Genomic DNA, 23,811 nt, shown 5'->3' on the forward strand with positions numbered 1-23,811 from the left:
GACCAGCTGGACATTACTGACGGCAAAGTGGGGCAAGGAAGCCTCCCTCTCCCAGTGAAAAACTAGCACATTCAGAGCAATGGGACACCGGTCTAAAGGAGTTGATGTGCCCCTAGTCCGCATGTCCAGAGTTGCATCTGGTCAACCCTGTTTCTCTCTTGAATGCACTTCTTTCCAGTAGCGTACCCCATTTTGCTGTCAGCCTCCACCACTTAGAACAACTGTATTTTTCCCTCTCCATTGCTGTCATGTTTGGTCCTTCCAAAGTTGTAGGGAGAGAGGGGGACTCAGGGTGCACAACTTAAGGGACACCTGAAATGCACTCGTCGGCACTTGTCGGGATAATAGTTCACTGCAATGTGTTACAAATAAAAATGAATGGAAACAGTTCCAGGTTGGACAGACTATTCAAGTTGTAAGTGGGGACAGCACCCCAGAGATCCTTGTGAGGTCTCCCACCATATCACCTGCAGTGGAAATGCTCGTTCTGGGCCCTTGGGAAGCTCCAGGTATGCATGTGAAGGCTGTGCAGATGCTCTTTCCAACCCCACAGCCAGGAAGGGACCACACTGACTCTACTTCTTACCAACCTGCCCAGAAAAACCTCCCCTGTGGTGCAGGGGGCTGCACACCCTCATTTCCAGGGGGCAGGCTCTGTTTATGGTTGTTAGATCAATAGTCACAATTACCAGACTCGAGCTGTGGCTCTGTTTTTTCCCCTGTGTCTAGCTCTTCCTGTTTTCTAAGGGCTGCTACTGTGACATTAAGTAATGTATAGAAAATAATGTACTTCCTATTTCTGAGCCAGCCCGGGTTTCGTCTCTGCTTGAGTCTCCTCCGTGCTGCTCAGAATGGTGCTTTTCCCAGTTAGATACAGAGTTGCCTCAAAGGCCAAGCAATGAGGGAGCCATCCTCTTTTGCTTTATTTTCTAAGATGCAGGGAGCATCTCTCTGTGCTTTGAGATGCTGCCTGCCGAGTGGGGATGGTGGAAGATGCCTCAGACACCTTCTCAGCAAAGAGTCGCAAACTCCCTACGTGGAGTGGGAGGAGGGTGTGTGAGCCCCCTCTGTCCTCGGGGAGGGGGCTGCCCACAGGTCTCTTCAGGAACTATGGATATCTTCTCAGTTTCTGGCCAGGTCATTTGTGTTTGAGTTGGAGCATCATTGGCTGAAAATCATCACGCTTCATAAAGGTATGTAACATGTCCCATGAGACAAGCATATAGAAGAAGCCAGCTAAAAAAAAAACCAAACTTTTTTTTTTACCCTGTGTTCTTAATGATATATTTATCTTCAAGCATGCAGTTAAAAAGAAATACCACGTAAAACTGGGTCTGACCCAGTTCAGTAATTCTCTTGTGTGCTTAACAGCACTGTTGCTTTTGTCAAAATATTTACTGCAATTCATAATGGCTGTCAGAAACCAGGTCCACAATCCATGTTTGACTAAACATAAAACAACCTATAGGAAATTTGTGGCATTGTAAGCAGTTTTTTCCAATGATAGACCTAATTAAAATGGAGGTGTGAACTGTTTAGAAATATTAGTTATGTTAGCCCAAGAGTTTGCAAAACTAAATGTACAGTAGATTCTAAAAAGGTATTTGATACAGATCCTATTTATGGCACTTGTACTGATCACCCAAGGGTAGCATTTTTCAATGAGATTTACAAGGGACCATGGACCCTGGGCCACGTATTTACACACATATTTGGCTTCCCAGTGTCCAAAATAGCTGAGAGCTGCAGGGTCTGTCAGATAAGCTATGGAGCCATGCTCTGAGAGGTAACGTGCCTCTCTGTTCCCGTAGCAAATCTTTCTGTAAGAATGAAACCAGAGATGTTATCTGCCAAAATGCAGCGAGGGACAGGATGCGAGCTAGAAAAATGATAGCATTGGGTGGCTGGGAAAAGCAGAATCAACGTCAGGGCCAGTTTAAAATAATGTGCCTAATTCTACTGCCCCAGATAAGAGCAGGCATTTTGGACCACAAGGCTAATGTCAGAGCGAGTGTGGAGGTTCTGCAGCCATCTTGGGGGCTGTGGGAAGACCCTGAGAAGCCAAGGGATGAAGATGGGCTTCCTCATTTGCACTTCGGCTGAGAAGTCGGGGAAGGGGTACGGTCACGGAGGAGGAAATCCACGTGATTGGGGTCATCCAGAAGAATCCACATGATCACTTCGTGGTGACCTATGGGAAATGAGGCCACCACAAGAGGCAAACAGGTACCAGGCAGAGACTTTTCTCCTGGTAGAAATTGTAAACATGTATGCAGAGAACCAAGCTTGCAGAAGGGAGGTGGGGGACTTCTGTTTGATTAAGAGGGAAAATCCTAACGTGTAGTACCTGCTGTGCACACACCAATCACATTTACTGTGTTTCCAATTTTTTGAAAAAGTGGACGTGAGCCCCACTTCTTATATCAGGAACACTCAGCTTGGAGAAGTTGGGTGGCTTATTCAAAGTCACAGAGTTTGTCAGTAGCAGCAGACTCAAAGGCAGGTGTTGTCTCTGGAGTCTGGGGATTCCAGCACCCACGCGGCCCTTCTGGGTGTGGTGCTGCAGTGGTGGCTGAGTGGCCCTGGGATGGCCACACTGGCGGGGAGTTTCTGCAGGGCCCGTTTGAGACATCAAGAGGTAACCTTTTCTCTGCTTTGGCTTGCAACCAAGTGAGCGCGGTCTTTGCAGACCTTCATTGCTTTAGCTGTGGTTTCATGATGACCATTTGGTATTCATAGCCATGGTGGAGCTTTTCCGTATATGGTAGTAATGTCCTATGTCCTTCGAATATAAGAGTACATAAGGACAGACCTGTACCTCTGAAACAAATAATACATTATATGTTAAAAAAGAAAAAAAAAGAAAAAGATAGTAGGAAGGGAAAAATGAAGAGGGGGAAATCGGAGGGGGAGACAATCCATGAGAGACGATGGACTCTGAGAAACAAACAGGGTTCTAGAGGGGAGGGGGGTGGGGGGATGGGTTAGCCTGGTGATGGGTATTAAGGAGGGCACATTCTGCGTGGAGCACTGGGTGTTATATGCAAATAATGAATCATGGAACACTACATCCAAAACTAATGATGTAATGTATGATGATTAACATAACATAATAAAATAAAATTAAAAAAAAGAATACATAAGGAAAAGGGGTTGGTACAAAGAAGACCACGTCCAGGAAAATGATGCACGTTGAGTCCATTTCTCCAAGGGGAGCCTTGTGGCACTCCCGGCTAGGGACATGGTTTTAGTTTAGGGAAACTACAGGTGCTGCATTAAATACATTGACTCACACACTGGAAAGGTGGTTCCTATTTCAGTTATTTATTTATCCATTTATTTATTTATTTACTATTTTAATAAATTAGCCTTTTGTTTTGAGATAATTGTAGATTTGCATGTGGTTGTAAGAAACCCAGAAAGACCCCCGTAGCTTTTATCCAGTTTCGCCCAACGGTAACGTCTTGCAGATCACAGCTAGGATATCGATGTTGGTGTATGGTCAGTTTGCAGACCATTTCCATCATTACAAGTATCCCACCCTCACAGTCATGCTCACTTTTCTCCTGCCCTCCTCCTCTTAGCTCCTAGTAACCACCAATCTATCTTCCAGTTCTAGAATTTGTCACTTTAAGAATGTTATATGGATAGAATCACACAGCATGTAGCCTTTAGGGATTAACTTTCCTTGCTCAGCATAATTCTCTGGAGAATCATCTGAATTGTTCTGTATATTAATAGTTCACCTCTTTGGGGCGCCTGGGTGACTCAGTCAGTTAAGCCGTTGCCTTCGGCCGAGGTCATGATCTCAGGGTCCTGGGATCAAGCCCCGCATCGGCTCCTTGCTTAGCAGGGAGCCTGCTTCTCCCTCTCCTCCCCACTCGTGGTCTCTCTTGCTATTTCTGTCTGTCTGTCTCTCTCTCAAATAAATAAGTAAATAAATAAAGTCTTAAAAAAAATCGTTCACCCCTTCTTATTGCTGAGTAGTATTCTATGATGTGGATGTACCACAGTTGGTTTAAACATTTGTCTGTTGAAGGACTTCCGGGCTGATTCTAGTTTTTTGCTCTTATAAATAAAGCTGCTATGAGTATTTGTGTACAGGGTTTTGTGTGGACAGAACTTTTCCTTTCTCTGGAATAAATGCCCAGGAGTGCAGTCCCTAGATTGGGTGGCAGTTGTATGTGTAACTTTTTTTTTTTGAAACTGCCCAACTCTTTTCCAGAATGGCTGTACTACTCCACACTCACCCCGCCAGTGTATCTAGTGAATCAACACCCTCACCCGTGTTGGGTGGTGTCACTGTTTTTTGTTTTTGACATACTGATAGGTGTGCAGTGATATTTCACTGTGGCTTTAATTTGCATTTCTCTGATGGCTAATAATGTTGAACATGTCATGAGCTTGTGAGTCTGTAGGTGCTCTTCACTGTCTTATAAACAGGGGCTTTCACAGAGCAAGGATTTTTCATCTTCAGCTCAGGTCTGAAAACTTTTTAAAATTTTTTATTGTTATGTTAATCACCATACATTACATCATTAGTTCTTGACGTTGAAAACTTGTTTTTTTAGAGAGAGCACGAACAGGAGGAGGGGCAGAGGGAGAGGGAGAAGCAGACTTCCCATTGAGCAGGGAGCCTGATATGGGGCTGCATCCCAGGACTCTGGGATGATGACCTGAGCCAAATGCAGATGCTTAACCAACTGAGCCATCCAGGCGCCCCTGAAAACTCTTTCCTATGCCCTAGATCCTGAAGATTTTCTCCAGTGTTTTTTTCTAGAGCTTTCTGATTTTACATTTTACATTCAAGCCTGTCTCACATTTTGAGTTTTTTGTCTACATAAGGTGTGAGGTTGAGGCTGACCTTTATTTTTTGTACCTATGCATGTCAGTTGCTGAAAAAGTTACATACTCCCTCCACTGAATTGCCTTTGAACCTTTGTTCACAATCAGTTGGGTATATTCGTGTGGGTCTAATTCTGGTTTTTAAGAAAATTCTTTTGATCCGTGTGTCTCTTCCTCTGTGAATACAACACAGTCTTGATTACTGTAGCTGTGTAATATGTTTTCAAATCAGGTAGACTGATTTGATTCTTTCCATTTTACTATCATTTTTCAAAACTGAGTTATTCCAGTTCTTTTACCTTTCTATATAAATTTTAGAATAGTCTTGTCTATGCCCATAAAAAGTCTTACTGGGATTTTGATAGGAACGGACTTGAGCCTGCGTGTCAGTCTGGAGAGAATGGACATCTTTACTAAGGTGAGTTTTCCAATCTGTGGACACAATGTCTCCTTCTTCATTTAGACCTTCTTTGAGTTCTTCCATTAGTGCTTTCCACTTTTCAGCAAATAGGTCCTGTATAGGTTTCATTAGATTTATACCTAAGTATTTCAATACTGTTGAGTGATTCTAAATGGCACTGTATTTTAAGCTTTGGTTTCCAGTTGTTCATTGCTAGTTATAAAAGTAGAATTGACTTTTGTATGTTGAACTTGTATCATGTGACTTTGATGAATTTATTAGTTCTAGGAATTTTTTTTGTAGATTTCTTGGAATTTTCTACATAAACAATCATGTCATTTGCAAAAAAGGGACAGTTTTATTTCTTCCTTTCCTATCCATATGTCTTTCATTTCCTTTCTTGCTTTATCACACTGGTTGGAACTTCCAGTACTGTGTTGAATGAAAATGATAAGAGAGGCATCTTTGTCTTGTTCCCGAACTTAAGGAGGAAGTATTTCAGTTTTTTGCCATTAAGTGTAATATCAGCTGTAGATGTTTTGTAGATGCTCCTCATCAAGTTGAGAAACTTTCCCTCTATTTCTGTGTTCTGAGAGATTTTACCACATGTAGATTCTGACTTTTGTCGAAAGCTTTTTCTACATCAGTTGGTGTGATCATGTGACTTTCCTCCTTTACTGTGTTAATGTGGTGGATCCTATCGGTACATCCTTGGAACCCTTGGCCATGGTGTATAGTTCTTTTTATATTGTAGTCTGTTTGCTAATATTTTTGTGAAGGATTCTGCCTCTATATCCAAGAGGGATGTTGCTCCATAGTTTTCTGTTTTGTGCTGTCTTTGGTTTTGGTGTCAGGGTAACATGTAGATTCCTAAAATTAGTTAGGAAGTCTTCCCTTCCCTTCTATTTTCTGGAAGAGGTTGTATAGAATTGGCATTGATTCTTTTTTAAACATTATGTAGAATTCTTCAGTGAAACCATCAGGGTCTGGAGACTTCTTTTTTGGGAGTTTTCGAATTACAAATTCAGTCTCCTTAATAGAGTGCTATATAAGTGATCTCTTTCATATTTAGCAAATTGTGATAGTTTGTGCTTTTTGAGGAATTTGTCCATTTTATCTAGGTTATCAAATTTATCTGAGTATCATGCTTATTCACAGAATTCCCTTTTTATCCATTTGGTATCCACAAGGTCTGTAGTGATATCCCTGCTTCTTGCCTGATACTGCTAATGCATGTCTTCTCTCATTTTTCCTTTCTCAATATTTGTAGAGTCTGAAGATCAATTTATTGATCTTCTGGAAGAAGAAGATTTTTCCTTTCATTGACTATATTATTTTTCTCTTCCAACTTTATTAATTGCTTTCCTTTTCCTTATTATCTCCTTCCTTCTGCTTGCTTTGGGTTTATGATGCTTTTCTTTCACTAGGTTCTTGAAGTAGGAGCTTAGATTATTGCTTTGTGGCTCTCTTGTCAAATACAAGCCTTTAGTGCTCTACATTTCCCTCTGAGCACTGTGTTAGCTACACCCCACAAATTCTGAGATGCTGTATTTTCATTGTCATTCATTCAGTGTTTGTTGCTGTTGTTGCTACCCTTGATATTTCATCTTTAAACACATGGGTTACTTAGTGGTATGCTGATTCGGAGATTTTCCTGTTACCTTTCCATTATTGACGTCCAATTTGATTTTATTCTGGGCAGAGAACACTCTGATTTCAGTTCTTACTAAGGTTTGTGTTATGGCCTGGGAGATGGTCTCTCTTGGTGTGGCATTCTGGATCCTGGCAGGAAGTAGAAATTACACAGGTTAAACAAGAGAAGGTTATGACAAGAAGTAATACCTTTGTAGAGAGTGACTCTAAGATGTAAGGAAACTTTATAAAGTACTTTAGGATTGAGAAGAAGGACAAACTTGGAAGAGGTTCCTACCTCATTGGAGAGGCTATGGCTTGACTCTCGAACAGCAGAGAAGCTGGCTGGTTTAGCCAGACTGGAGCTTGCCTGGAGTTACTGGGTGAATGATAGGCCACATTCCAGAGTGTAGGCAGTCAGCAGGTGATGGACAATAGGAGACATGGGTCTACACTGGGAATCGGCACCAGTGGGGACAGAGGCCTTTGGAACTAATGGGCTGGGTGGGTGGGAGGTGGAGTGGTTCTCTGTGGATGCCCACCCCAGCCACAGGTGGGCTGTGCATAGGATACAGAAGGAGCTACACAACCATGTGACTCTCTGGCCATAGGCAGGCTGTATACATTCTGAACAGGAGCTTTGGTTTCCATGTGTGGGGCTACAGACAGCTTGGTGTCAGGCTGAGGTTACAAGATTGCAGGGGGAGTATATCTGGGGACTTTGGCAGGGGTAGGCTCCAGCAGATGTCCTTGCACCCACACCACTGACCCTCTCCTTGGCCCCTGCTGAAAATTGCAGGAAGCCTCTCCTTCCTGGAATGTCCCTTAACATTGTGCCGTCTTTAAAATCTTAAAGGAATTGCACTGTTTATCCTATAGCATATGTTGAAGGGTGCATTTGGCTCTGACAGGCAATAAATTAATAACTGACATGGCCTGCCCCTGTGGCCACTCAGCTTCCATGTACATATTGGGACTTCCTTAACACAATGAAACAACTCCATATTTCTGCCTAACAAGATACATCTTTCCTTCCTACAATTGAAGAAGTTTTAACTCTTTCAAAATGAGAACAAACAGTCGTTATATCCGTCATGGGCTATATTAATTACTACTCAAATTCAGTCAAGGGCTTCCTCAATATTCTCTTCCCTAAAGACCAAGTTGTAAAGTTAACCTCCAATAACTCATGCATAAAATCTAAAAGCATGAAGGAGAAAGAAGTAGAGGATGATTAGTATATGTAAACAGACCCATTGGTACTGTATGCATAGAGATCACACATAAAGCTATTCTAGTCCTCATTTCTGCAGTTGGCCATGAAGTTGTGGTTCATTCCAGAGTTTCCTTGCCCTCAGGGCAGGACCTCAGCCTGCTCTGCATTCTTTACCCTTGGATTATATAGTATTCCCTGGAAAAGTTCGAGTATTTACTTTTTCCTCCATCACTCTAATATGTGGCCAAAGGTCCCTCTGGGGAGAAGGCTTAGAAGGAAGATCGACAGTGTGTCTTTGTGGCAATAGCAGGGGGTCCTCTTTCAGGAGACCTAGCACTCCTGTCTTTCAGGGGCTTCTGGCCTGTGAACTGACTTAGGTCTGAGAACTGGATGAAAGGCCATGATTCTCCATTTGGTGACTCGAGTCAGGTTGTTTGCTACCACACTTAAGAGTGTTTCTTGCCATGTAGACCAAGCAACGTCCTAGTAGGCTGACTACGTTTTTCACTCTTTTTTTTTTTTTTAAGATTTTATTTATTTATTTGACAGAGAGAGAGAGAGAGAGAGAGCACAAGCAGGGGGAGTGGCAGGCAGAGGGAGAGGGAGAAACAGGCTCTCTGCTGAGCAGGGAGCCCGACACGGGGCTCCATCCTAGCACCCTGGGATCATGACCTGAGCCGAAGGCAGACACTTAACTGACTGAACCACCCAGGCGCCCCTACCTTTTTCACTCTTAGGGACACCAGGATTAAGCAGCCACTGCTAAAGATCTCTGCGGCTTAGAGAATTCTGATTACTGACATGTCCCTACTGCTGTGTGGTTGACATGCCTACTTTGCCTTTGACAATTAAGTGCTGCCACTTGGCCTCTGCAATACTGGAATTAAGACATCACATTGAAATCAAGGAGCCTATCCCAAGGGTGGCATCCACTACAGTCATACTTGGCCTGAATAAACGGCAACCACAAAGGTTTTCAGAGACGGAAGTGGCCCCTCATTAATGTATTTCTCAATGTCCTTTGAATCTGTTTCCACATATATATTCCCCATGTTTCTGTGACTATGTATTAGCAAAGGCCTTCAGTTCTTTTGGTGGATAAGCTATTTCCTCCTGGGTCACAGTGTATACCTGACCACCCAATCATGCTGAGACTTAATTCTCGTTAGGGGTCTTTTGGCAACAGGGGGTAGTTAGGGTGGGTTCAGAGAAGAAAGAGCAGCCCCTTTCAAGGTGTCTTCCCCAAATGAGGGTATCACAGGGCTTTTAAACTGACAGAGACAGGTCTTGGACATTGGAGGGGAATCTGTTGCTGCTGCTAAGAGAGACTCAGGATGACCCAGACATCAACATTGTCAATTTCTTGAGGTCCAATGAGATGTCCTTATTCCACGTTTCAAGGATCTCATTTTTTCCCCATTAATGACCTAATTTTTACATGAGAAACTTGGCAAGACTGTGAATTCAGCTGCCATTTTAATTCAGCAACTTATACCATTACATTTTGTGTTTGATTTTCAGCAATGTCGGCCCTGTGGCTACGAGAAAGAAGAGATTCTTTTAGGGCTGTCATGGAGGCTGTCTGCTTCTCAGACCATGACTTGAGGTGGGAGTTAACAGACCTGAGCTTGTCATTTTCTCTCCGTAAGCACTCAAGGGCACTCAGAAACATTCATCCCACACCACAGCCCTTGTAGTCATCATTACTGCCAACACGGCAAGAGCAGAAGCCACTTGAGCTCCCAAGGCACGTGCTGCAGTTGGCACTTTATCACAGTCAACCACAGATGATAGCTTGATTAATTGTGATGCCACCGCATGTCAGGGGTTACAAGCAACACATTTCTCATTGGCAAGGAGCTCAGCATCACACTCAGGTCCAGGGGCATGACCAGATCAGTCCCTAGATCCCATCTTTAGGGATCTGTGTCCCGGGACCACTCCTAGAATTCTGTAGTAGTCTGTGTCTAATCAGGAGACAGAAACCACAGTAATTGACACTCCAGAAGTTTAACATAAGAATGATGAACTGTAATAAAAGACCAATTATAAGATATAAGGCAACTCTGCGTGGTACCTTAGGGTAGAGAGATTACCCAAGAAAGGACATACTTGGAAGGGGTTCAGACCTCATTGGAGAAGCTGTGGTTTTGCCATTGAACAGCAGAGAAGTTGACTGGGTTAACCAGACTGGAGCTTGTCTGGAGTTGCTGGGTAAACAGTAGGTAAATATCCTGGAGTGCAGGCAGGAAGCAGGAAATGTTGGTGTGCACTGGGAGTTTGGACACCAGTAGGGACAGAGCTCTTCAGAGCTCGTGGACTGTGTGGAGAGAAGTAGGTCTTGCTGAGGGAGCAGCCACTTTGTGTAGATCCCCCCAGCCACAGATGGGCTGTGCTCTGACTGCTGGGCCCCTAGTTTCTCTGTCAAGAAGGCTACAGACACATCATCTCTGGTCTTAGGCTGTACAGTTGCAGAGAGACCACATCTGTGGCCCGTGGTTTAGGCAGACTCCATCGGATATCCCCATCTTGAGTATGCGGTTGCTCTCTGTATGACATCGTAGACATGTAGTTCATCAGAGTCCACTGGTGTCATTATTTTACCATTGGGACTGAAGTGTAACAACTTTATCTTCATTTGCCCTCCCCCATGTATGGTTATCTTAAATATTCTACATGCATTTAGAACCATATGAGACAGTGTTGTTTTTGTTTCAGCCATAAAACATCATTTTAAAAGTTCTAAGGGAAATTTAGAATTTACCTATATTTCTATAGGTATACTAATATTACCTGTATTTACCTATATTTTTACTCTGCTACTCTTTTTCCTTTTTTTTTTTAAGATTTTATTTATTTGACAGAGAGACAGCGAGAGAGGAACACAAGCAGGGGGAGTGGGAGAGGGAGAAGCAGGCCTCCCTCTGAGCAGAGAGCCCGATGTGGGGCTCGATCCCAGGACCTTGGGACCACGACCCGAGCCGATGACAGATGCCCAATGACTGAGTCACCCAGGTGCCCCCTCTTTTTCCTTCTTGATGTTCCAACTTTCCTTCTTTTATTATTTCCTTTCTGTTTAGAGAACTTCCTTTAGCTATTCCTTTAGGGTAGGTCTGCTGGTGACAAATTCTCTTGGTTCTCTTTTATTTGAGAGTGTTTTGATTTCCCCTTCATTCAAGGAGGATATTTTTTTCTGGATATAGATTTTGGGTTGACAGTTCTTTTATTTCAGCCCTTTCAAAATGTACCATTTTCTTCTGGCCTCCAAGTTTCTGATGAGAAATTTGCTGTCATTAGAATGGTTTTCCCCTTTAGGTAAGGTGTCATTTCTTTCTCATTGTTTTCAAGATTTTTTTCTTTGTCTTTAGAGGTCAGAAGTTTGACTCTGGTGTATTTTGGTGAGGGTTTCTTTGGTTTTATCTTGTTTGGGGTTCACTACCTTCCTGAATCTGTAGGTTTTATGTCTTTTGCCAAATTGGAGTTTTCAGCCATTATTTAAGTACTGTTTGAACTCAGTCCCCTTTTACTTCTCCTGCCAGGACTCTGATGACATGAATATTACACTTTTTGTTAGTCTCACAGGTTCCTGAGACTCTGTTCATTTTTTCACCCTGTTTTCTCTCTGTAGTTCAGACTGGGAATTTCTATTATTTTATCTTCAAATACATTGATTCTTTTTTTCTGTCCCTTCCATCCTGCTCTTAAGCCCATCCACTGAGTTTTTAAAATTTTGGTTATAGCATTTTTCAGTTCTAAAATTTCCATTTGGTTGTTCTTTTCTTTCTTTTCTTTTCTTTTTTTTTTTTTTTTTGCTGAAACTTTCTATTTTTTAAATTTGTTTCAAGCATATTCATAAGTGTTCATTGAAACATTTTTATGATAGCTGCTCTAAAATCTTTGTCAGATAATTCCAACATTTCTTGCATCTTGGTGTTAGCATCTATGGATTTTCTTTTTTCAGTCAGTTTCTTCCTGTTTCTTGGGTATGGCAGATGAGTTTTGATTGAAATGTAGACTTTTTCAGTGCTGTGTTATGAGAGCCTGGACTGATTAAACCTCCTGTTTTAGCTGGCTTTCTTTGATACTGCTCAGCAGGAGAAGCAGGTAGATAGACGGCCAGGTTGCTCACTCTGTCTCAACCCCCAAGGAGGAGCTTCTTATTAGTCCTTGGAGAGGGTGGTAATTTGGCTCCCCACTGGGCCATCACTGATATCTCCCTGGGAGATAGCAGTGCCTGGAAGACATAGGATGCCTTGTTATTACTTCCCACATGGCCTCCACTGCCACCGTGGACAGGGGTGGCCTCCTTGCTGTTAGGCAGTGTGAATGTCCTGACTTTCTGAAGTGCTTCCTCAGACACCACCCAGTAGGTGGGGAAAGTAAATAAACAAACTGTGACACACCAACATACTGGAATACAACCCAGCAATAACAAGGATGAACTAATGAAGCACGCAACAACCTGGATGCATCTCAGAGGCATTATGATGAGTGAAAGAAGTCCGACTAGAAAAGTTACGTACTTTGCAGTTCCATTTATATCACATCTGGACAAGGCAAACCAACAGGGACAGAAATAGATCTGTGGTTACCTGGCTAGGGGAGGGGAAGGGGTGATCAGAAGAGGTGTAGGGTAACTGGGAGGAGGAGGTATTCTTCTGTATCTCCATTCTTTTGGTGGCTACACTAGTGTGTCTGCTTATCAAAATTCACAGAACCATATACTAAAAAGGTAAACAGTACCGTATGTAAATTGTAGCTTAATTGAAAAAACAAAGTTCAGCGCAGCCTGGCACTGCCAAAAGATGGAGAAGTTGGAGGAGTACCATCGCTTGTCAGCCAAAGCATCATCTTTGTGGTCCTAATTGACATGACTTTAACAAGTAGAGCCCACAGGCCCCTGTAATGTGGATCTGTGCATTGCGTTCAGTGCACACAAGGTGCATATGTACAAAGAATGCCTGCCCACATGCAGCATTCCCAGAGTGGGCATTTGAATAGGTGGGGGTTAACTCTTGTAATCTTCTGAATTCCATCAATATTTGGGACCCTCTGTCCTACTCTGCTTTGAATTCAGCACCACATCTGTTTGCAGTTTTCCTGCCTAATTAGTATAATCATAGAAAACAATAACCATCTCCAATACCATATTCTGAATTATGTTATCTCATACTGTAAACACACAAATCTGTTTATAGCCTGCCAGGCGATCATGAATTATGGTGTTATGTACCATTTTATTTTATGTGTCCTGAGCTGCAAGGGATCATGATAAGCCTCCAACATGGCCAGGCCTGTGGTGCGGAGAACTGGTGTTGGGATGCGCAACAGCAAAGGTGACCTTCAAACTCATGTTCTGTGGATAAAGGGAGGTGGTCCTGGAGGATGGTTCTCCCCTTTGGCTTATCCCCATCTCTTGGCCAAAAAGAGAGCTCTAAGCTGTGCTTTCTCCATCTGCCATAGAGGAGAGTAACAGTGACAATGGTGATGGGGACAGGCCTCTTGTTATTTAACTGAGAAGAGTACCTCGAAAGCTACAATTGGAGGTCACTTGGTACCTAGACATTTTTCTCCTTGCTTTGCGGTTGAGGAAACAAAGGTCCGGGGAAATAGACTTTCCCTGAAGGAATCACAAAATATAGTTGGGCAGGTTGGTATCTGTGAATGAATTTCCTTTGCATTTAGTGTATCATGTCTCAAGCATGCCAAACACATTCCCATCTCAGGGCCTTGGCTCTGATACCCCTGTGGCTCACTCCATCACTAGCTTCCTGTATTTGTTTAGACGTCCTGACCCATCCCATTTAAAATGGCAACCCTCCCTCCTTGCCTGCCTCCTCCCACACCCCCCCACCTCACTCCTACCTTTCCTTACCATGCTCTGATTTTTTTCCCATGACACTTATTTTCTGATGCATTATATAATTTATTTAAAAAAAAGCTCTCTCACCTGTCTGTGTACTGGTGTATCATAAGGGAAACCAGCACATGAAATAACACCTGACATGGAGTACATGTTCCATAAACATTCGAATGGATGAAAAAATGAATTTTCAATATGTGAAAGCTAAACTGGACTCCTCTATTTAATGTCATCCTGAGCAGTGCTAATAATGTACATTCTACCACTTTTTGTTTGAAATATTTTACTAAATAAACTGAGTGCTTTGTTAATGTGAACACCCCCATCATTTTGGCACAACGTCCAGCTGATGAGACCGAGTGTGGCAGAACCTACAGTATTTTCTAAGCCAGGGACAGTGGGATATCCATGCTGCCAACTCTCTCGGCCAGTGAGAGCTCTCCTGTGTGTCCTGTGGCCTCTCTCCTAGCTGTTTCTTTTGCATTCTAACAGTGTTGATCTCAAATGGATGTCAAAAAGCATGCGAGTCCTTGAGCTGGATTGCCTTAAGAACCAGTGGAAAATAATCTTGCTGTGGGTTAAAATGCTAGTTTTTAGCTATCGAGGCCCTTCAGAGAAGTGGGCGAGAAAACAGAGGGCAAGGATCAGACACAGAGGCCATCGTCAAAGCTGAGTTAGCCTGCAGGGTGACCAACGGTGGGAAAAAGGAAGCTGAAGAAACTCTATGTCAAGACCTTTCAATATTTGAAGAAAACAGAAAGTACAATGCCACTGCCAGAGGGCCTCATCAATTCTGACCCCTTTCAATGCTGGTGCAGTTGTCTATCCCAGCAGCAGATCCTGGGAAAAGTGGGTTATCATGGAGTCACAGCCTATGAGGGATATGGGGTAAGGCAAAAATCACCACTGGTCAAAATTACCCTTCAAATTCCTCAGGTAGGCACCATGTTGCTATCATACTATTCGGTTAGCTCTTGCTACCTAACAACCCCAAACATAGTGGCTTAAAATGACAGCCATTTGTTGAGCTTATGATGCTGAGGGTCAGTGTCTTAGGCTGGCCTCAGTCTAGTGGGTCTTGTCTTGGCCGGGCTCACTCAGGTGTCTGTGGGCAGCAGGCAGCTCTGCTGGGCACTGGCTGGACTAAGGTGGCCTCGCCGGGAAGGCTTGTCTTGGCTCCACGTGGTCTCTCGTCCTCCAGGCGGCTAGCTGGGGCTTGTTCTCATGGCTGAGGCAGAGCAGAAGCATACAGAGTTCTTGAGTGCTAGGCTCGGAACCAGCTCACGGTCATTAATGCCACCCTGTCACCCAGAGTCGAGGGGTAGAGAAAAAGTCCCCTGATCTTAATGGGAAGAGCAGCAAAGTCCCCTTGCAAAGGCTGTGGAAACAGGGAGGTGTGAGGGATTGAGGCTGGTTTTTGCAACCTGCTAACAGTATTTCTCAGTACCTCAAATTCAGTCAGTTTTTCCTTTGGTGTTAAAGCTTATCTTATTTCTTTGTTTGATCACCACATGCAGCAGGGGACTTGTCTAGTCAGTGCGCGGTGCATGGAAAATCCTGCTAGCACTGGGATTATGCTCAGCAGTGAGGTGCTCATGGCGTGAGAACCAAGTGGGCTTCAAGTCTGCTCATTTTACCCTGCTGTTTGCTTACGGAGTTGACTAGGGGCATTGCCAAGAGATTGAAATGATTATTTTCATTTTTGCTCAACCTCCCCACATGTTGTGGCTCTGTTGTATAAACCTTTGGGGTTTCTGAGAGATGAGAGACTGGAGCAGCACGGCTTGGTCCATGTCAAGTGAGGAGTCTCTTTACACTGGAGTTTCATGGACACAAGTCTCACCTGCCCCTCATGCCTGACTGTGTGGGGACATAGGAGCTGGGGGTGTCCTCTGCTTTCATTGGGCCCTGATTACAGTTGACTTCTTTCTTGGGGGGGGGACAGGGTGGGCAGTCACTGGATGGGTCACTGAATCTGCCATGGGGCTGACGTAGCTCCTGATCGGAGTTAGGCCATTTCTTTATCTTCTCCAATGCTGCACTGATTCAACAGTTAATTTATTGAATACCTACTATGTGCTGGGCCATGTTTGGGACACTGGGCCATCTGGGCCAATGGTTAATAATATACAGCCAGTAACTGTAACGATTCTGGAAGAGTTTCATGGTATGAAGAAACAGAGCTCACTCTGCGGCTCAGACACACACACAGCAGAGCGCTCCTTTCCTTTGCCTGTGGTTGACTGGCTCTTCTCTAAAGCCCTGTTCCTGGTTAGCGGGAGGCAAGAAGAAAAGTTAACTTGTATTTATTGACTCTTTTGAGCTGGTACTTTAGGCCAGGCGCACTTACAATCCACACAACTCTCACACCACCGTATGGGGGAGGTATTACTGTTTCCCCGTTTTACAGTGAGGAAACTGAGTCACAAGGAGGTTGTGTGGGTCATCTGAGGTCACAGCACAGATGAGTGTAGGGTGGGATTTGGACCCTGCCTCCCAAGCCCACTCTCTAACCAGTATGCAGAGCAAATCAAAACAAATGTCCAGTTCCTTTGGGTCTTCTCATCTGGTATCTTTTTGCCCCTCCTCCACCCACAGCATCTCCACAATGGCATCTGCCAGTCCACTGGGCCTCTTCAGGGGTTTTGTTACAGAGCTGTTCTTCCTACCAGGTGCCCTCTTCTCAGTACCATGTCAGCCCCAAGCCAGACCCTGTCCAGCCTCCGGGAAGACCTGTGGCAGCTCAGGATGGCTGAGCCCCAGGGGCCTCCCTCTGCCCAGCCTCGCCTTGCTCTGGCCACCTCCTTGCAGAGGGCTTCAACAGAAAGATGGGGGACAGCCTGGTGTTGCCCAGGCGTGCACCCTCTCTTGTCCTGCTTGCCTTCCTCTTCTGGGCCCATGCCCCCCTCACCATCTTCCAGGGCCAGGAATTGGAGCATTTTCTTCTGTTTCCCATATGAGTGTCCTGGGACTGCTGTGACCAAGTCCCCCTGGGACAGTGGGAGGTTTAAAACAATGGCAGTGTGGTCTCCCGCCATCCAGAGGCTAGAAGTCTGAAATCCAGGTGTGAGCAGGGCTGGGCTCGCTTTGCAGGCTCTTGGGAGGCTCCTGCCCAACTCTTGACGCTTCTGGTGGCTCCAGGTGCCCCTTGGCTTGTGGCTGCACCCCTCTGTCTCTGTCTAGTCACATGGTCTTCACGTTGACTGTGTGTGCCTCTGCATCCTCCCTCTTCTTACACAGACACAGGTCATTGGACTTAGGGCCCATTCACCTCCAGGTGCGGTTCCTCTTGTCTCGGAGCCTGAAACGTCAAATGAAGAGAGAAGCTAATTGTGAAAAACCTTTTGCCCTCAACAGCAGTATCTGCCCTCAAGATTATTGTCTTACCAGAAATCCTGTTGTGCAAGCAGGAAGCTGAAGCTTACTTACCTTGTTTCTCTGTCTTCCTTCTTCAGGAGGGAGCACGTTTCCCAGCAGCTTGCCTTGGGAGAGCAAGTCTCTCCCTTCTTCAGCATCCCCCTCCCCTGGAACACCAGCAGTGCCTTCTGAAGCGGAAGCCTGGTGTGTACTGGGCATCTCAGCCCCTGTAAAGCTCTGGGGCTGCTGACTAGCACATGGCCGGCACTAAATAAGGCTCAGCTATGCCTGCTACCAACCTGAAAAATTCTCCTCTCTTTAGGCTGATAGATGTAGACGCCTTAGGCTGACCAAAGCGAAACTGATTAACTTGGAAAAGGAAAAAAGAGAGAAATGTCAGTAACTGTTAGCAGATTGTTCCCCTTTTGCACTTATGCTGTGATAAGAGCCTGTGGGGAGTATCTCTCTTATCTTCCATGTTGATCCCCATTTTACAAATGAGAATCCTAAAGTGAGAGGAACTTGCTGCAGCCAGACAGTGGGTAAGTGGCAGAACTGGAATTTGAGCCAGGAAGATAGGTCTTTCTTCAGCCAGGGACCCCGGGCCCCAGGGATAGCTGACCAGAGATGCCACCTGGCAAACGTGTGGCCTTCAGCAGAGGGACAGAGCTCCCTCGGAGCCAGTTCTGGTCCGGCTCTCCTCCTTCCTGCTCTGGGAGCCGTGGCTACTCCCTTGGGGACACAGGGCAGAGGGAAGAAGATCTGATTTATCTGGAGGGTCTAGCTGAAGTTGTCCCAGGTCAAGATCTTAAATTAGAGGTACGTTCCCCAAAGCATGGGACCATACCGCTCGGTTGTGTGAGATCATCTGAGGGCCCCGCAGATACACGTTTAAAAAGACTGTTACATATTTTAATAATAGTTTGAAGAAAAAATACTCTTTTTTCTCCAGTTATTACAAGAATGTATTTATTTATTTAATTTACTTTGATAAGCAAAACATGGCATCATGTATACACCTTGGATTTCTTGACTGATAAGGGTAAACGTCTTTTCACGTGTCTTTTTAAACACTGTTCTGATTTAAAAAATTTTTAAAAATGAATAGACTTAATTAATTAATTTTTAAAAGATTTTCTTTATTTATCTGACAGAGAGAGAGGGAGAGCACAAGTAGGCAGAGAGGCAAGCAGAGGGTGAGGGAGAAGCAGGCTTCCCACAGAGCAGGGAGCCTGATGTGGGGCTCGATCCCAGGACCCTGGGATCATGACCTGAGTGGAAGGCAGACATTTAACGTCTGAGCCACCCAGGCGCCCCTAGACTTAATTTTTTTAGAGCAGAGTTAGGTTTAAGGAGAAATGAGGGGAGAGTACAGAGAGCTCCTGCATAGCACTGACCCCCAGCCGACTCTTGTCCACTTTGGCCTGCGTTTAACGTCTTGCATTAGTGTGGGATGTTGTTATAGTTGACGAGCCAGTATTAATGTGTCATTATTAACTGAAGTTCAGAGTTGACATTAGGATCACTCTTGGTGTTCTGCATTCTGTGGGTTTGGACAAATGTATAATGATACATATCTGCCATCACAGCTTGATAGCTCATTTTGTTTTAGTGCTGGATGATATTCCATTGTCTGGATAGACCACAGTTTATCCATTCACCTGCTGAAGGACATTTCGGTTGCTTCCAAGTTTTAGCAATTATGATGAAAGCTGCTATAAATATCCATGGGCAGGTTTTTGTGTGAGTGTAAGGTTTTGGCTTGTTGGGTAATGATATAGCACTCCCCCTACCCCATACCTTTTTTTTCTACCTTTTGAAAGTTGTAAGATACACATAACATGCAATTTATCATTTCAGTCATTTTTAAGTGTGCGGTTTAGTGGCACTGAATACATGCACATTTTTGTGCACACAGCTCTCTTTTAAAGTAACCATATTCCAGGGGCCCCTGGATGGCTCAGTTGGAAGAGCATGCAGCTCTTGAGCTCAGGGTCATGAGTTCAAGCCCCACGTTGGGTCTAGAGATTACTCAAATAAATAGACAAACTTAAAAAAAAGAGAGAGAAACTTAAAAAAAAAAAAATAAAGTAACCGTATTCCAGCAAACCCCAGTTACCCAGGGATGGGGAGGAAGTAAGGGCCTGAGAGGTCCCCACATGGCACAGCAGGTGACAGACATACTGTGGCTTGGGAAACTTTTAGTGAAAACAGTGTACTTAGCACCAGGTTCTTCCTGAAAAGTTCAATGTGTTTAACACGTTGGGTACATTTCTCCATAGCCTTCTCTTTCAGGGCCCCAAACATGCATTTTTTAGAACCTGTTTGTGGCATTTCCATGCTCTTCCTTTGTCCAGGCCCCTTTATGGGTTGTTTTTGAAAAAAGGGATCTTTGGAAATAGTCACTTTCTTACAGCTTTCTGCCGCCTCTCCCTGTAAAGCTGCACATTCATACCAAAGAGTATTACGACCTTGGGGGGCTCAGAGGAGGTGGGGGGTTGCACATGTGGCAGAATGGAGGAGGTGAGGGGTTCTTCAAGCTCTCTGCGTGGTAGACCCTCAGGATGGCAAGGAGGCGAGCGCCTGGCAATGAGTCTTGCCAACCAGGTGGTCTTTCCAGAGCCTTCCCTGACATGCCTGCCTTCTCCACCTTGTGCCTCAGTTTCCCCACTAGTCCAGTGAGGATAATAGGACCTGCTACCGCCTTGATTCAGAGTGAGAAAAATTAGTGGCGGCCCTTTGAGGTTTCCCTGAGAAAAGTGCCATCTCCCTGGAGGAAGGTGTTAGTTGGCTCATTATCTTGCCGGCAGGGATCAGCTGCCCCTAAAGGGTGTTGATTTTGCTGTGATCACAGAACAGCCTGCAGAGAGAGGAAAATAATCATCGTGGCAGGTGTTTCAAAAATGTAGCACTCTTTTTCTGGAATTTCTGTCTTGAAGCCCCGTGCTTCCCTGAGGCAGTCTGGGCTGCTTTTTTCCTTCCCCCATGGGTGGGCTGATTTCGGGGGGCATGTGGTGCTCAGCCCTCAGCTCCCCAAGCAGGACCCCCAGGACCCAACTGGAATTTTCCTGGTCCCTCCAGGGCCCCTCCCTGGGGCTCTGGTATTCACTCTGGAGCACGGGAACCCCATAGGCTTCCTCCATCCTGCTTGCCTGGACACGCACAGTGGGCTGTTTTTGCTCTGCCCTGGGCCCTCACCTGATTGCCCCAGGGAGTAGGGTCCAGGTCACACCTCCACTCAACTCACCCTGAAGCCAACTTTGGAAGGCTTCCTCCTTTTCCTCCCACCTCTCCTCCTTCCCACCTCCTCCTAACTCAGGGACCATCATAACTGAGGACTGGGAAATGGATTTCCTCCTTAGGGTTTAGGCTCTGGAATCCAGAAGACTTTACTCTTTTTCTGCCACAACAACTCCAGCAAAGCCCTGTCTACCCAGCTCCCCTTGCATTTGTAGGAGCCAGCTTCTGGCAGCACTGCGGGCCTGACGGTGCTGTGGGACCCCCCAGAGCCGCCCGGTGTGTGCGCTTGCCAGCTGCACAGCCAGCATCTCACTATTCTCAGGAGGACCCTCAGTGCGTGACCGCTCCCTCACTGTGTGGGGTCACTGAGATATGTGTTCTGTATGGTCTCTGTATTCCCCCCTGGGGTCAAGCTCTACCTGCCCCATGACACACACTCTGTAGCTTCCCTCACCTCGTCTTTCTCTCTCCCTTATGAGTGTTTCCTAGGGTCACCTCCCAAATAGAATCCTTGTGATGGCATCTCTTTTTGGGGGACCCAGCACGAGACAGCCTCTCTTCTCAAGAGCAATGAATGGGGCCTGCTGACCGATGGGGGAAGAAGAGACAGGGTAGGAGGGAAGAGAGGGTGGAGGAGGAGTCACGAGTTAATAGTTCAAAATATCAAGGCATATCCTTGGAAGCCCAAATAAGTGGAGCTTTCCTAATTGTGTGCTTTCTTCGACAATTACTCTATGCCTGGCGCCGTGCTCCATATTCTCACAGACCGTTTCAGGAGATCTCCCTGTAGCTCTGCCCAGGTGACCTGTTCTCAGAGCTGAGGGATCTGGGTCTCAGGGATATCCACCAGCAAGCCAAGTGAGCAGGGCCAGGAACTCAATCCGATGGTTCTACTGGGAAGCATCTCAAAATTCTTCGGTTAGTAGGAAGGACGCAGTGCCTTGAGGTAAGCCATTGTCTTTCCTTGACATCAGCTCTGAAGAATTCCAGTACCTTCTGATCTCTAAAGATTTTTGTCTTTAAATCTTCCCTTAAAAAATTATAACCTGTCAAATGTTTTGAGGCAGCTGGCATGGTGGTGTGAGATCTGTAACGTTAAATAGATCTATAAGGAACAGAGAATGGGAGAGTTGGTTTCAGGATTAAAAAAAAAAAAAGACTGGCTTGTGGCATTTGCTGATTTCTGTGGTGTGAATAGCCCCACCATGGCCAGTCCCAGGCTATGAACATGACATCACTGAACCCAAAGTCGGGACGATACCAGGATATGGAGTGCTGCACCATCATGTGGCATTTCCATCATGATGACGCAGTCAACAGAAACAACCCCCAGAGCACCGATAATGGTAAGATGAAATAAAATGATTAGCAAGTGATGAGCTTTAAGTATTTAGTACCTTTTTTATTGAGGTAAAATTCACATAACATCAAACTCACCATTTTAACTATTTTAAAGTGGACATCTTGGCAGCGTTCAGGTACACTGATAATGTTGTACCACTGCCAGAACATTCTCATCACTGCAAAAGGAAGCCCTGTGCCCAATCAAGTGGCCACCCCGTATTCTCCCTCTCTGTCCCTCACAACCATTGTAATCCACTTTCTGTGCCTGTGAACTTGCCTCGTCTGGGTTTTTCATATAAATGGAATCACACAGGATGTGACCTCTTTGGTCTGGCTTCTTTCACTCAGCATTGTGTGTTCAAGGTTCGTCCCTGTGGTATCGTAGGTCAGCACTTCGCTCTCGTGATGGCTGAAGAATATCCCATTGTGTGGATGGACTGCATCTTGTTTATCCATTCATCCGCCAGTGGACATTGGGGTTGTTCCCCCCCCTTTTGACTGTGTTGAATTGTGCTGCTGTAAACATGCATGTACAAGTTTCTATATGAATTCCTATTTCCAGCTCTTTGGGGTGTGTGCCTAGAAGTTGAATTGCTAGGTCATATTGTAGTTTATGTCTAACTTGCTGAGGAGCCTCCAAAATGTTCACCATCTTACGTTCGCATAAGCAGTGCTCATTTGTCATTTCTAGCTTGTTGTTATTGCTGAAGATGAGCTGGTGTGAAGTCATGTCTCATGGTGGTTTTGATTTACATTTTTCTAATGACTGATGGTATCGAGCATCTTTGCCTCTGCTTTTGGCTCTTTGTAGACCTTCCTTTTGGAGAAATGTGTATTCAAGTCCTTCGCTCATTTTTTAGTTGAGTTGGTTGTCTTTATTGAGTTGTGAGAATTCTTTATGTATTCTGGACATAACAGATACGTGATTTGCAAATACTTTCTTCCATTCTGTGAGTTGTCTTTTCACTTTTTAAAAAAATTATGTTCAGTTAGCCAACGTATAGTACATCTTGGTGTCCTTTGATGCCCAAAAGTTTAATTTTGGTAAAAAAAATTTTTTAATTGGTATAGGGGTGCCTGGGTGGCTCATTCTGTTAAGTGTCTGCCTTCGGCTCACGTCATGATCCCAGGGTCCTGAATTGGAGCCCTGCATCGGGCTCCTTGCTCAGTGGGGAGTCTGCTTCCCCCTCTCCCTCTGCCTGCCAATCCCTCTGCTTATGCTCTCTCTCCCTCTGTCAAATAAATAAAATCTTTAAAAAAAATAAAAAGTTGGTATACAATCAGGTTTAAAAAGTATAAGATTACATAAAACATGATTAAAATTTTTTTTTAATTGTTTGTGCTTTTGATGTCATATCTAAGAATTCATTGCCAAATCCAAGGTCATGAAGATTTACTCCTACATTTTCTTCTAAGAGTTTTGTAGTTTTAGCTCTTACATTTAGATCTTTGGTCAATTTAGAGTTAATTTTCGTATATGAAGTGACATAGGGAGTTCAACTTCATTCTTTTACATGTGAATATCCAGTTGTATACCTTTGTTTTTAAGATAACTTATAAGTTTATATAATTTAACTCTTAATTGTGGCCATGTTTAACAACTGGCTTGCAAAGTTCCTGAAAATCAGCTATCATGAGCCAGCGTGAACTGGTGTGAGCCGTTAGGAGCCGGTTCCCGCATGCCGCTACTTCTACCTTACCCAGCTTGCTGCAGAAACCTGCAGTATGTATTGTTTTTCTGAAGGAGATGAGCTGGGGGATGATCAAAGGGTGCTTATGGAGCTGCTAGGGGATGGGTGTCTGAGCAAGAAACATCTGGAGACCCCATTCCTGTAACCTGGGCCTGTCCCGCCTCTTCCCACTGTATTTGGCTTTCCCTCCCATGGTTTGAAGAACATGGCTGGGTCTCTCTTG

At 44.7% G+C, this 23,811-nt stretch overlaps 1 protein-coding gene across 5 annotated transcripts in view; it reads left to right on the forward strand.

The window, feature by feature from the left end:
* Nucleotides 1-809: 809 nt before the first annotated feature.
* The window catches only part of ZNF831 (zinc finger protein 831), a 92,521-nt gene continuing 69,519 nt past the window's right edge, over nt 810-23,811 (forward strand). For 3 of the 5 annotated variants that reach the window (XR_003606989.2, XM_028089115.2, XM_028089118.2), the window contains exon 1: nt 810-1,193. The gene's annotated coding sequence lies outside the window, so the exon portion shown is untranslated. Of the gene's footprint in view, nt 1,194-5,210; nt 5,264-9,617; nt 9,700-23,811 lie in introns of those variants that run through there. The other 2 variants (XM_028089116.2, XM_028089117.2) reach the window with 2 other exon arrangements.

This window comes from Eumetopias jubatus, unplaced genomic scaffold, assembly GCF_037043125.1.
Source record: "Eumetopias jubatus isolate StellerSeaLion01/CBP00866 unplaced genomic scaffold, mEumJub1_p1.0 scaffold_9, whole genome shotgun sequence".
NCBI lineage: Eukaryota > Metazoa > Chordata > Mammalia > Carnivora > Otariidae > Eumetopias > Eumetopias jubatus.